The sequence below is a fragment of the Oncorhynchus clarkii genome, chromosome 10 (assembly GCF_045791955.1).
Source record: "Oncorhynchus clarkii lewisi isolate Uvic-CL-2024 chromosome 10, UVic_Ocla_1.0, whole genome shotgun sequence".
Lineage (NCBI taxonomy): Eukaryota > Metazoa > Chordata > Actinopteri > Salmoniformes > Salmonidae > Oncorhynchus > Oncorhynchus clarkii.
The window spans coordinates 13,428,391-13,443,539 of record NC_092156.1 but is presented as its reverse complement, the minus strand read 5'-3'; positions in this window follow the sequence as shown (position 1 = coordinate 13,443,539).

The following is a 15,149-nucleotide window of genomic DNA, read 5'->3' as shown; positions in this document are numbered from 1 at the left end:
TCAAAGCATGCGCGGACCAACTGCAAGTGTCTTCACTGTCATTTTCAACCTCTCCCTGATCGAGTCTGTAATACCTACATGTTTCAAGCAGACCACCATAGTCCCTGTGCCCAAGGAAGCAAAGGTAACCTGCCTAAATGATTACAGCTCCATGGCACTCACGTCGGTAGCCATGAAGTGCTTAGAAAGGCTGGTCATGGCTCACATCCACAGGATACTCCCGACACCCTAGACCCACTCCAATTTGCCTACCGCCCCAACAGTAATCCACAGATTACGCAATCTCAATCACACTCCACACTGCCCTTTCTCACCTGGACAAAAGGAACACCTTTGTGAGAATGCTGTTCATCGACTATAGCTCAGCATTCAACACCATAGTGCCCATGAAGCTCATCACTAAGATAAGGACTCTGCGACTAAACACCTCCCTTTGCAATGGGATCCTGGACATCCTGACGGGCCGCCCCTAGGTGGTAAGAGTAGGTAACAACACGTCTGCCACACTGATCCTTAACACTGTGGCCCCTCAAGGGTGTGTACTTAGTCCCCTCCTGTATTCCCTGTTCACTGTGACTGTGTGACCAAACACGACTCCAACACCATCATTAAGTTTGCTGATTACACAACAGTGTGTCAACGGTGAGACGGCCTATAGGGAGGAGGTCAGAAAACTGGCAGTGTGGTGCCAGGACAACAACCTCTCCCTCAATGTGAGCAAGACAAAGGAGCTGATGGTGGACTGCAGGAAAAGGCGGGCCGAACAGGCCCCCATTAACATCGACGGGCTGTAGTGGAGCTAGTCGAGAGTTTCAAGTTCCTTGGTGTCCACATCATGGTCCAAACATACCAAGACAGTCGTGAAGAGGGCACGACAAAACCCTTTCCCCTTCAGGAAACTGAAAAGATTTGGCATGGTTCCCCAGATCCTCCAAAAGCTTCTACAGCTGCACCATCAAGAGCATCCTGACCAGTTGCATCACCGCCTGGTATGGCAACTGCTCGGCATCTGACCGTTAGGCGCTACAGAGTGTAGCGCGAACAGCCCAGTACATCACTGGGGCCAAGCTTCCTGCCATCCAGGACCTATATAATAGGCGGTGTCAGAGGAAAGCCCATAAAATTGTCAGACTCCAGTCACCCAAGCTATAGACTGTTTTCTCTGCTACCGCACGGCAAGCAGTACCGGAGCGCCAAGTCTAGGTCCAAAAGGCTCCTCAACAGCTTCAACCCCCAAGCCATTAGACTGCTGAACAATTCATCAAAATTGCCACTGGACAATTTACAGTTACACCCTCTCCCCCCTTCGCCCCAACCTACAAGTACAGATTACCTCAACTAGCCTGAACCCCTGCACACTGACTCGGTACCGGTGCCCCCTGTATATAGCCTCGTTATTGTTATTGTTATTGTTATTCTTATTGTGATACTTTTTATTATTACTTTTTATTTCAGCCTACTTGGTAAATATTTTATTCTTCTTGAACTGCACTGTTGGTTAAGGGCTTGTAATTAAGCATTTCACGGTTAAGTCTACACTTGTTGTATTCGGCGCATATGGCAAATAAAGTTTGATTTGATTTGATTCCAACAAGTCAGTTCATCAAATTTCACCCCTGCTAGAGATGTCCCGGACAATTGTAAGTGCCGTTATTGTGAAATGGAAACGTCTAGGAGCAACAACGGCTCAGCTGCGAAGTGGTAGGCAAAACAAGCTAACAGAACGGGACCACAAGTGCTAAAGCGTGTAGCGTATATACATTGTCTGTCCTCGGTTGCAACACTCACTACCGAGTTCCAAACGGCCTTTGGAAGCAATGACAGCACAAGAACTGTTCGTAGGGCTCTTCATGAAATGGGTTTTTATGGCCAAGCATCCGCTCACAAGCCTAAGATCACCATGCGCAATGCCAAGCATCTGTTGGAGTGGTGTAAAGCTCGCCGCCATTGGAGTCTGGAGCAATGGAAACACGTTCTCTGGAGTGATGAAACATGCTTCACCATCTGGCAGTCCGATGGATGAATCTTGGTTTGGCAGATGCCAAGAGAACGCAACCTGCCCCAATGTCTAGTAACAACTGTGAAGTTTGGTGGAGGAGGAATAATGGTCTGGGGCGTTCGGGCTAAGCCCCTTAGTTCCAGTGATGGGAAATCTTAACGCTACAGCATCCAATGACATTCTAGACGATTCTGTGCTTCCAACTTTGTGGAAACAGTTTGGGGAAGGCCTTTCCTTTTTCAGTATGACAATATCCCTGTGCACAAAGCGAGGTCCACACAGAAATGGTTTGTTGAGAAAGGTGTGGAAGAACATGACTGGTCTGCACAGAGCCCTGACCTCAACCCCATCGATGAATTGGAACTTCGACTGCGAGCCAAGCCTAATGGCTCAACATCAATGCCCTACCTCACTAATGCTCTTGTGGCTGAATGGAAGCAAGTCCCTGCAGCAATGTTCCAGCATCTAGTGGCAAGCCTTCCCAGAAGAATGGAGGCTGTTATAGCAGCAAAGGGGGGACCAACTCCATATTAATGCCCATCTAATTTTGGAATGAGATGATCAACGAGCATGTGTCCACATACCTTTGAGTGATGGAAGGGAATCTAGCTCTGACCCTTATTTACGGCCCCAGACTTAAGGAATGGAAAGTATTTTGTGGCTTTAGGGGGAGTTTGCAAGAGAATGCCTTACCTTCTTTGCATAATTACTTCCAGACTATCTGCTGTTTCCTTCTCGTTAAGCTGCATACCTCTGTCAAGAAACATCAGTGAGTTGATCCTCGGTGAGAGACATCCTTAACAACCTTTTATGGCCAACTTCAGAGATTCAAACAGATGAGCTTCAACAATCAGTCCACTGTACCGTCCTCATCTAACCCTTTGGTGAAATGCAATACTTCAATATCTGTGGAAATCTCCACTACTGCCATGCAAAGGAAATGTAATCATGGGTGCACACATGTTTTCCATTATATTCTGCTTATTTCTTCAGGTACTTTACACACTTTACCAACATAACATGACGTAACATGTAGTGGTGTGTTTCACATTAGATAGCCAATGAAACAAAAGTCAAATACTCAGAAATGTTTATTTTTCTTTGATGTGTGGTGTGCAGGTTTGGGTATCGCACAATTGGCCTGTCAATTAACGTATTACAATTGCATATTTGTTTTGAGTTGCAGGCCTCAAGGATTTTGTGCTGAGTGGTGGAATCTTTCACTCAGGAAGGAACTACGTTGGCTTTTTATAACAGACCGTGGTTAGAGATTCATGGTTTCTGGTCTTGTGTGGTCAAATAGGATTTAGAGTGAAATGCAGAGAAGACCTGGGGGTCTGGATTCCCTCTCTAAGCTGCTCTTTGAAACACTGCCCATGCCTCCTCTCCTCTATATATTTATATTACACCCTGAGTGTTGCTAGTCAAGCACCCTTTCCAAATAAGAATAGCCATATACACTATATATACAAAAGTATGTGGACCCCTTCAAATGAGTGGATTCAGCTATTTCAGCCACACCCATTGCTGACAGGTGTATAAAATCAAGCACACAGCCATGCAATCTACATGGAAAAACAGTAGAATGGCAGTAGAATGGCCTTACTGAAGAGCTCAGTAACTTTCAACGTGGCACTGTCATTGGATGCCATCTTTTCAACAAGTTAGTCAAATTTCTGCCTTGCTAGAGCTGCACCGGTCAAGTGTAAGTGTTGTTTTTGTGAAGTGTAAACTTCAAGGAGCAATAACAGCTCAGCTGCAAAGTGTTAGACCACACAAACTCACAGAACTGGACCGCCGAATGCTGAAGCGTGTGGTGCATAAAAATCGCTTCTCCTTGGTTACAACACTCACTACCGAGTTCCAAACTGCCTCTGGAAGACGCATCAGCACAAGAACTGTTCATCAGGAGCTTCATGAAATTGGTTTCCATGGCCGAGCAGCTGCAAACAAGCCCAAGATCACCATGCGCAATGCCAAGCGTCGGCTGGAGTGGTGTAAAGCTTGACGCCAATGAACTCTGGAGCAGCGGAAACGAGATCTCTGGAGTGATGGATCACGCTTCACCATCTGGCAGTCCGATGGACGAATCTGGGTTTGGCGGAACTCTACCTGCCCGAATGCATACTGCCAACTGTGAAGTTTGGTGGAGAAGGAATAATGGCCTGAGGCTGGTTTTCACGGTTCGTGCTCAGCCCCTCAGTTCCAGTGATGGAAAATCTTAACGCTACAGCATATTATGAAATTCTAGATGATTCTGTGTGCTTCCAAATTTATGACAACAGTTTGGGGAAGGCCCTTTCCTGTTTCAGCATGACAATGCTCCCATACAAAAAGTGAGGTCCATACAGAAATGGTTTGTTGAGATCAGTGTGGAAGAATTTAACTGGCCTGCACAGTGCCCTGACCTCAACCCCATCGAACACCTGGGATGAATTGGAACGATCTCACTAATGCTCTTGTCCCAGTAGCAATGTTCCAACATCTAGTGGAAAGCCTTCCCATTAGAGTGGAGGCTGTTACAGCAGCAAAAGGGGGACCAACTCCATATTAATGCCCATGATTTTGGAATGAGATGTTCGACAAGCAGGTGTTCACATACCTTTGGTCATATAGTGTACCATAGATGTAATTTGATTATAAAAGAGCCTGTCCCAAACCTAGAGATGCTTAAAACTGTATTTTGTGGGCTCTGGACTTAACATTGTAATAGGAAATTATTTGACCTGATTTCAGATCTCAAAGGGGAGAGTTGTGGCATTAGCCACATGCTATCCGTATTGAAAAGCAGTTCTGCAGCAGTGTCTGTCAATCTGTCTTTCTCATTCACTGTTTTTATTGCTGTGGGAATTTCTGGGAATGCCAGAAGGGTGATTTCCAGTCCTTGTGTGGTAGATATGTAGGATCATCATTTGAGCCAGTTTGCTTCAGCAGGAAAATAATCCTGCAGTAACAGGAAATGTAAATTATTATGTGTGAACATTTTTGTAGAGGTTGATACATTTTTTGTCGGGGCAAATTAAGTCTGAATTTTCCAAGTGGAAATGACAAACTTTAGAAGCCTTTTTAAAACTCAAATACACTACAATTTGCATTTCCTGCCGTGCAGGAAAATTCTCAGCAACATAATAGTGTTCAATCGAAGATCCTACATCTGTACTGACGTATCGTGGACGTTTATCCCTCCAGAGATGGAGTCTATTTAGGTTAAGTTATATTTCATCCTCATATTCTTCTTATTATTGGGTTCCTTGCCTATGTTCTGTGCCACTATAAACCAGATAGGACCTACAGAACACTTTCATTAGATGCCTTTGAATCAGGGGCTTGGTGCTGAGAGCTACTCCCTACTGAGAGGTCCCTCTCTGACCTGGGTCAGTACTCAGTGGTTATTTTGGTGTAAGGAAAAGCCTCTCCCTTGTTTTCACCTGTATTTTACCACTGTGATGGGTGGCAACCTGCTTGTCCATCTGGCTTGGCTACTTATCCTTTCAGGAAAGAACTGAGTCAATATTAGTGAAGCCATAACTTAGTGATATGTTAAACAGTAAAGGATGCTTGAGTGACAGGGTCGTGAAGCCATTATTTAAAAAAAATAGTAATAATTAATTAAACATTTATTTAACCAGGTTAAACCCATTGAGGTTAAAAAACTATTTTGCGAGGGCGACCTTGCAAGAAGGCAAAACAGGGAAATAGCAGCGTGTCCATAAAATATTACAGAATAATACAAAATACACAAAAGACAAAGTGATATGTTAAACAGTACGGGATGTTTGAGTGCCATTACTGACACACACACTAATAGATTTGCATGGGTGCGTACTCAAGCGACACACACACACACACACACACACACACACACACACACACACACACACACACACAGTGTGTAAGTACTCCAGACATAGGATCGGGATCAGAAAAGCCTGCTCACTAAATAAATGCAATCACACAAATCATACTTAATTTCTCTGCCAGAGTGATGTCACCAACTGATTGAAATGATCTACCAGCTTAACCTCAACAAAAAGACTATTAGCTCTATTGTTGGAGAATGAGCTGTAATGACAGACACGGCTTGTAACCTGATCCCTCTCGTTGAGAGATTGCCCTTGAGTCATTCCTTGGCTGGGGGGCTGGACACACTAATTCACCCTGCCTAAATCTCCTGTTCCCTGCCTTTTGTTTCTCTGTCATGTTCTGTGTTCTGGAAGCCAGGCAGAACGATCAGCTCTGGAGAAAAGGTTCTGGAGTAGTAGAGGTATACCTTCAAGTACAGTTCCTTCAGATGACTGATAAAAGTTTATTAGAGTTAACTTAAGTAAATGGGTGGAAGGAATGCCGTTTTTTCGAGCAATTCTGTCACTATATGCACAATACTCAGCTACCTGATACCCGAGTAGACAAAGCCACCAACATATTCAGTACATAGTCATCAGAGTGTCAGATGATGGAACATACTATATACATTCTACAATCTATAAATATTATACATCTTCCTACAGTAACATATATTTTTAAAAGTTAACTTTAGACAGCTATGCAAGTCAGTTAAAGAACAAATTCTTATTTACAATGACAGCCTACCTTGGCCAAACCCAGGGCCAATTGTGCAACACCCTATGTGATACAGCATAGAATTAAACCAGGGACTGTAGTGACACCTCTTTCACTGAGATGCAGTGCCATAGACCACTGCACCACTTAACAGATGCTTTCATCCAAAGCAACTTAGTTACAGTGGGGCAAAAAAGTATTTAGTCAGCCACCAATTGTGCAAGTTCTCCCACTTAAAAAGATGAAAGAGGCCTGTAATTTTCATCATAGGTACACTTCAACTATGACAGACAAAATGAGAAAAAACAATCCAGAAAATCACATTGTAGGATTTTTAATGAAGTTATTTGCAAATTATGGTGGAAAATAAGTATTTGGTCACCTACAAACAAGCAAGATTTCTGGCTCTCACAGACCTGTAACTTCTTCTTTAAGAGGCTCCTCTGTCCTCCACTCGTTACCTGTATTAATGGCACCTGTTTGAACTTGTTATCAGTATATAAGACACCTGTCCACAACCTCAAACAGTCACACTCCAAACTCCACTATGGCCAAGACCAAAGAGCTGTCAAAGGACACCAGAAACAAAATTGTAGACCTGCACCAGGCTGGGAAGACTGAATCTGCAATAGGTAAGCAGCTTGGTTTGAAGAAATCAACTGTGGGAGCAATTATTAGGAAATGGAAGACATACAAGACCACTGATAATCTCCCTCGATCTGGGGCTCCACGCAAGATCTCACCCCGTGGGGTCAAAATGATCACAAGAACGGTGAGCAAAAATCCCAGAACCACACGGGGGGACCTAGTGAATGACCTGCAGAGAGCTGGGACCAAAGTAACAAAGCCTACCATCAGTAACACACTACGCCGCCAGGGACTCAAATCCTGCAGTGCCAGACGTGTCGCCCTGCTTAAGCCAGTACATGTCCAGGCTCGTCTGAAGTTTGCTAGAGAGCATTTGGATGATCCAGAAGAAGATTGGGAGAATGTCATATGGTCAGATGAAACCAAAATATAACTTTTTGGTAAAAACTCAACTCGTCGTGTTTGGAGGACAAAGAATGCTGAGTTGCATCCAAAGAACACCATACCTACTGTGAAGCATGGGGGTGGAAACATCATGCTTTGAGACTGTTTTTCTGCAAAGGGACCAGGACGACTGATCCGTGTAAAGGAAAGAATGAATGGGGCCATGTATCGTGAGATTTTGAGTGAAAACCTCCTTCCATCAGCAAGGGCATTGAAGATGAAACGTGGCTGGGTCTTTCAGCATGACAATGATCCCAAACACACCGCCCGGGCAACGAAGGAGTGGCTTCGTAAGAAGCATTTCAAGGTCCTGGAGTGGCCTAGCCAGTCTCCAGATCTCACCCCCATAGAAAATCTTTGGAGGGAGTTGAAAGTCCGTGTTGCCCAGCAACAGCCCCAAAACATCACTGCTCTAGAGGAGATCTGCATGGAGGAATGGGCTAAAATACCAGCAACAGTGTGTGAAAACCTTGTGAAGACTTACAGAAAACATTGGACCTCTGTCATTGCCAACAAAGGGTATGTATATAACAAAATATTGAGATAAACTTTTGTTATTGACCAAATACTTATTTTCCACCATTATTTGCTAATATATTCATTAAAAATCCTACAATGTGATTTTCTAGATTTTTTTTTCTCATTTTGTCTGTCATAGTTGAAGTGTACCTATGATGAAAATTACAGGCCTCTCTCATCTTTTTAAGTGGGAGAACATGCACAATTGGTGGCTGACTAAATACTTTTTTGCCCCACTGTATGCATGCATGCATACATTTTACATATGGGTGGTCCCAGGAAATGAACCCACTAGTCTAGTGTTGCAAACACCATGCTCTGCCAACAGAGCTACAGAGGACCATAGAGGACTACTGTCTTTGGTTTCATACCATGCCTTCGCCGCTTTACACGTAATTACTAAATCACTGTCTCAGTCAGAGCTTTCAGAGCCTCTGCTAAGGTGTAAAATACACCCAATGGCATATTATTCCTTAAAATCAACTGAGGTGACGGAATACCTTTGTGTTTAGTAGTTAAGAATAAATGAGACACCTGTTTGAGTCAACAAGATGTGATTCCTCATGTAGCGTCACAATGAGAAAGGTGAAAGAGAGGTGAGGCCTGACGTAAATAAACAATAGCAAAATATCGGAATATTCATACAATCAAACTGACCCAGACTACAAAACATACATATTATAGCCTACGTCGCACATGATAAACAACTACAAGTGATAAACCAATTCTATGATGGAAAGCTTTACTCTGCCATTTGATGGAGTTCAGAGTTCAGAAAGTTCTGTAGAGGGTGACATCTGCTGACCTTAGTATCTTCAACGGTATTACAATGATATGATATGTAATAATAATATAAACCTGATAATCAATGTTAGTAGCCTATTATGATACCTGTATAGAGGCCCTGTAGGGCCAAGGTACAATAAGGAAAGAACATGTCATTTCAGAACATTATTATTTTCTCACACATGGACCATTGCTGACACCCAATGGATGTAACTGAATAATGCAGCCTTGTATCTAACCAGGGGTGTATTCATTACGGAAACCGTTTACCGTTTAAGAACCAAACAGAGCAAAATAATAGATTATATTGGGCAGCGCCTCTTCCCCTCCAGGAGGTTGAAAAGATGCAGCATGGAACCGAGGCTCTAGAGTTGCGCAGCAGTCTACGGATCTGCATCTCAGTGCTGCAGGTGTCACTACAGACACCCTGGTTCAATTCCAGGCTCTATCACAACCAGCTGTGATTGGGATTCCCATAGGGCTGTGCACAATTGGCCCAGCGTCATCTGGGTTTGGCTGGTGTAGGCTGTCATTGTAAATAAACATTTGTTCTTAACTGACTTGCCTAGTAAAATAAAGGTAAAAAAATAAATGTTCTACAGCTGCACCACTGAGAGCATCTACGGCTACACCACTGAGAGCATCGACTGGCTGCATCATCGCTTTGTATGGCAACTGCACTGCCCTTGATCACAAGGCCCTACAGAGGGTGGTGTGGATGGCCCAGTACATCACTTGGGCTGAGCTCCCTGCCATCCAGGACCTCTATACCTGTCAGAGGAAGGCTCAGAAAATTGTCGAAGACCCCAGCCACCCAAGCCATAGATTGTTCACTCTACTACTGCATGGCAAGCAGTACTGGAGCACCAAGTCTGGGACCAAAAGGCCCAGACCCCCAAGCCATAAGACTGTTGAACAGTTAATCGAATGGCTACGCGGACTATTGCCTTGACCCTTTGTTGCACTGATTCTGTGCACACTCACTGGACTAAACATATACACACACACACACTAGTGGTGCGTGGGCCAACAGTCAGAGACAGTGTAATGATTTTTCAACAGGGGGTGCAGGAATGCACAAAGTAGATGTCCTAACCGACTTGCCAAAACCACAGTTTGTTAATATATATATAGAAATTCCTGCACCCCCTGTCGAAAAATCCATACACTGTCTCTGACTGTAGCCTACAGTGCATTTTCTATAACGGGTTAGGGTTGGATGCTGGCCTCAGATTTTCACTTCATCACATATAGTCAGGTGGTTGTTTGAAATTGTGGGCGGGTGCAGGTAAACAAACTTTTGGCCCACACACCACTAGTGTGTGTGTGTATATGTGTAAATTTGTGAAGTGGTTGAAAGACTCCAACCTAAGTGCATGTAAACTTCCGACTTCAACTATATATATATATATATACAGATGAAGTCGGAAGTTTACATATATAAAGTTTACACACACACACACATATATATATATATATACATACACACACACATACATATATATACTGTATATACAGTTGAAGTCGGAAGTTTACATACACTTAGGTTGGAGTCGGAAGTGTACACTTAGGTTGGAGTCATTAAAACTTTTTTTTCAACCGCTTCACAAATTTCTTGTTAACAAACTATAGTTTTGGCAAGTCGGTTAGGACATCTACTTTGTGCATGACACAAGACATTTTTCCAACAATTGTCTACATACAGATTATTTCACTTATAATTCACGGTATCACAATTCCAGTGGGTCAGAAGTTTACATACACTAAGTTGACTGTGCCTTTAAACAGCTTGGAAAATTCCAGAAAATGATGTCAGGGCTTTAGAAGCTTCTGATAGGCTAATTGGCATCATTTGAGTCAATTGGAGGTGTACCCGTGGATGTATTTCAAGGCTTACCTTCAAACTCAGTGCCTCTTTGCTTGACATCATGGGATTATCAAAAGAAATCAGCCAAAACCTCAGAAAATAAATTGTAGACCTCAACAAGTCTGGTTCATCCTTGGGAGCAATTTCCAAACGCCTGAAGGTACCACATTTATCTGTACAAACAATAGTACGCAAGTATAAACACCATGGGACGAGTCCTATATCGACATAACCTGAAAGGCCGCTCAGCAAGGAAGAAGTCACTGCTCCAAAACCGCTGTAAAAAAAAGCCAGACTACGGTTTGCAAATGCACATGGGGACAAAGATCTTACTTTTTGGAGAAATGTCCTCTGGCCTGATGAAATAAAAATAGAACTGTTTAGCCATAATGACCATTGTTATGTTTGGAGGAAAAAGGGTGAGGCTTGCAAGCCGAAGAACACCATCCCAACCGTGAAGCACGGAGGTGGCAGCATCATGTTGTGGGGGTGCTTTGCTGCAGGAGGGACTGGTGCACTTCACAAAATAAATGGCATCACGAGGCAGGAAAAGTAAGTGGATATATTGAAGCAACAACTCAAGACATCAGTCAGGAAGTTAAAGCTTGGTTGTAAATGGGTCTTCCAAATGGACAATGACCCCAAGCATACTTCCAAAGTTGTGGCAAAATGGCTTAAGGATAACAAAGTCAAGGTATTGGAGTGGCCATCACAAAGCCCTGACCTATTGAAAATTTGTGGGCAGAACTGAAAAAGCGTGTGTGAGCAAGGAGGCCAACTAACCTGACTCAGTTACACCAGCTCTGTCAGGAGGAATGGGCCAAAATTCACCCAACTTAGTGTGGGAAGCTTGTGGAAGGCTACTCGAAATGTTTGACCCAAGATAAACAATTTAAAGACAATGCTACCAAATACAATGCTACCCACTGGGTATGTGATGAAAGAAATAAAAGCTGAAATAAATAATTATATTTACTATTATTCTAACATTTCACATTCTTAAAATAAAGTGGTGATCCTAACTGACCTAAGACAGGGAATTTTTACTCTGTCCCTCCCAAGTCAGTTAAGGACAAATTCTTATTTTCAACGACGGCCTAGGAACAGTGGGTTAACTGCCTGTTCAGGGGTAGAACGACCTTGTCAGAATCAGGGATTTGAACTTATAACCTTCCAGTTACTAGTCCAATGCTCTAACCACTAGGCTACCCTGCCATGTATGTATGTATGTATGTATGAGTGTATATATATATCATTTTTTTCTGCTTTTAATTTCCAACATTTTGGTAAGCTATTTGTTACTAAACTTGTCTATAAATAGAAACATGCAGCTGTCATTATATGTTGCCCTAGAAGACTAAATAAACCCTTGCTCACCAGAATAATGTCATAAATCGATAGAATGAATGCTTCAATCTAGTTAAAGTTCTTTGGGATCTCTGCTTCTTTCAAAGATCAAAGACGTTTAAGAACCAGGGAGAAAATGCAATAACCAAAAAAAAACTGGTAATATTTTCTGTGCAAAATGTCCAAATGACATCATTCTGACCTGTTGTAAGGAAATAGGAATCAGTGAAAACAACCCAACATGTTTCTGATAAAATTTTAGTTTGGCTTGGATGCACATTTTATCTGGTGGAAATACTATCAGATTTTATGTTGCTGATAAAGATAGCACCTCTACAGATGATATCTAATTCTCTCAAGATGCTGAAAGAAAGAAATAATATTTCTCCACTAACGTTAATGTTCCCAAGTCAAAATGTAGCCTATATTTGGTGTATCATGTTACTGCAAAAAAATGCTTAATTCTGCAGGAGTTCATATTAGGATATGTCAGAGATTATGGTTCTACAGTCAGTGTCCAGATTTCAGTTTCAATTTAACCCATCTGAACAGTCGGCAACCGTTCCCTTGAAGTGCCATAGGCCTATTTTAAGTCCCCGTCATGTGACTGTCAAATTTGTATAGTACCTCACTATCATCACACATAACATAGTCGGCACTGCTATCATCCTCTTTTACCACAAACATTCCTTTTCTGTCCCTCCCTTTCTTTATTTTCAACTCTCCATTTCACAGCTTTTGTCTTATTGAATTAAACTCCGACATTGTCCTTTTTCTGTGGATCGAAGGTAACTTGTTTTCCATGTGTTTGACACTATTCAATTCCTTCCTTTCCAACCATTATTATGAGCTGTCCTCCCCTCAGCAGCCTCCACTGGCACACACACTTTTTAACTCTGCATTGTTGGGAAAGGGCTCGTAAGTAAGCATTTCATGGTAACATGTACACCCTTGTATTTGGGGAAAATTTGTGACAAATACAATTTGATTTGAGAAAAATTACTTAGTTGTGACTGTTGTTCACACCTGTATCTGCCCTCTCATTGGCTAGAATGGTCCCACCTGATCTGGCCTGCATTCAATCATTAAGGACATGTATTTCCATTCTTAGAGCGGTCACTCGGCTATCTTGTCAATATACTAGATAATCTTTGATTTCTCTCAAAAATAGAGTTTGACCCCTCAATTCCATGGTGAACTGTTGAAGAGTTGATTTACGTTCAGAAACAATACTGTGGTTCATAAAGTAGAAAATAATGAAAATACAATATACTCATCAAAAAGTGGAGTTTGACGTTTCCATAAATAAGGATAGTATTTGACAACAACCCTTTTTCAAAGGTAAGTAGTTCAGGAGACAACATATCTTTAAATTCAGATTTAAATGATATATTAATTGCATTCACATTTGAGTAATTTAGCAGACACTCTTATCCAGAGCCATTTATTCATCCCAAAGTAAGTGTTTAGAAGGAAATAACCTAAGAACCCTAAGCTTGGTAACACTTAATTTGAGTCTACTTTCAAATAATCTTTCTATAAACATTATAGTGTAGTTCATTTAATGCTTAATTAAATAAACATACATGCGTAAGGGCTATTGCTCATGATTAGTAGATGATTACAGGCTCTTGAAATTAATATTAACATATAGACCTATTTACTGATGTATAAGGCCTAATGTCAATATAATGAGTATGGAAACAGTCTACTAGTTTGTACGCAATTTATAGTTAGACAGATTATATGCAACAGTGTTGCATTTTCCTTTATGGTTTTCATTCAAAATTGATCAATAGGCGTGTTGCTTGTAGGCATACAGGCTGTAGCTGCATGCCTACAAAACTGACCTTAAAATCGGAATCAGTTCTTTGTTACCTAATTGTTAACTTCATTACTGAGTGGTCAGCAATTAATCATGAATAACCAAATTACCTAAAAGATTGGCACTTTACAGGTCTAAAAATGCAAACTAGGCCGAGTGAAGCAGGAGTTCTGGTGGAATGTCTTGAGTTTCCAGAAAGATGTAGAACTTTAGTGCTTTAGAAAAAAAATTGGACTGTGTAAACGTGCAGCTGGGCATGTATTATATTACCGTAATTACCTTCAGTCCAGACAGCAGTATGAATGTTGGTTGCATCTGTAGCCTAGTCTATATCCCAAAATGTATTTTCTCTTCCAAGACGTGTCGAACGGCTCGAACTAACTAATTATTTACATAACATTCCAGTTAAACTTGCTTCAGACATGTGCTGGAAAGTAGCATACAAGAAGGAATGTTGACCATTGTGCGCTAGGTTGTAGGTGTGCTACCTTTTTATAATGTATAATTTTGGTAATAAGGACCTTCCTTCCATTAAGTGCGCCATGGTATCCACAGCCCTTCTATGACGGTTTGTCATCAGTAGCCAACTATATGAGTCTGATTTAATGCTAATACCACCAGTGGGGTTGAAGTGTCCCAGAATGAAGTGCGCATTTTGTAGGAGGTCTTTGACCTTCTCTACGGATGAGAGGAGGTTCTGTACGTGGCAGGGATAACATCTCTGCTCGTCACACTACCGTTCTCCTGGCAGCAGGATATTATGCTCGCATTATCATCGTGGATTATAAAAAGAACAAGAGTCCCCCTGCAAAGACATGTTAAACTTTGTAATATCACAATTGTTTTGCACTCTAGTGTAGTACAACTGTTTTTCACAGCATTGAAAACACCTTAAAAAAATTAAAAGGATAAATTGACGTATTTAAAAATATATATTGTAGTATTTATACAAGCATTCGAACGTTTACTCAAATACTGGTATGTTGAAAGCTATTCATTAATTTATAGATATTTTTAAATACACTTTTAATAAAATACAAATATGAGGTATTTGAATTACTCAATAGAGTCTGCAAAACTTAAATGGGTCTCTTGTGCTGCGTAACGGCGTTAATACAGAGTACTGGTGACTCCTTAATCCACCCACTCCATTCACTTCAATACACAGTATACGAGATGTTTATTGGCTTGTAAATGAGATAACGAATCTACCT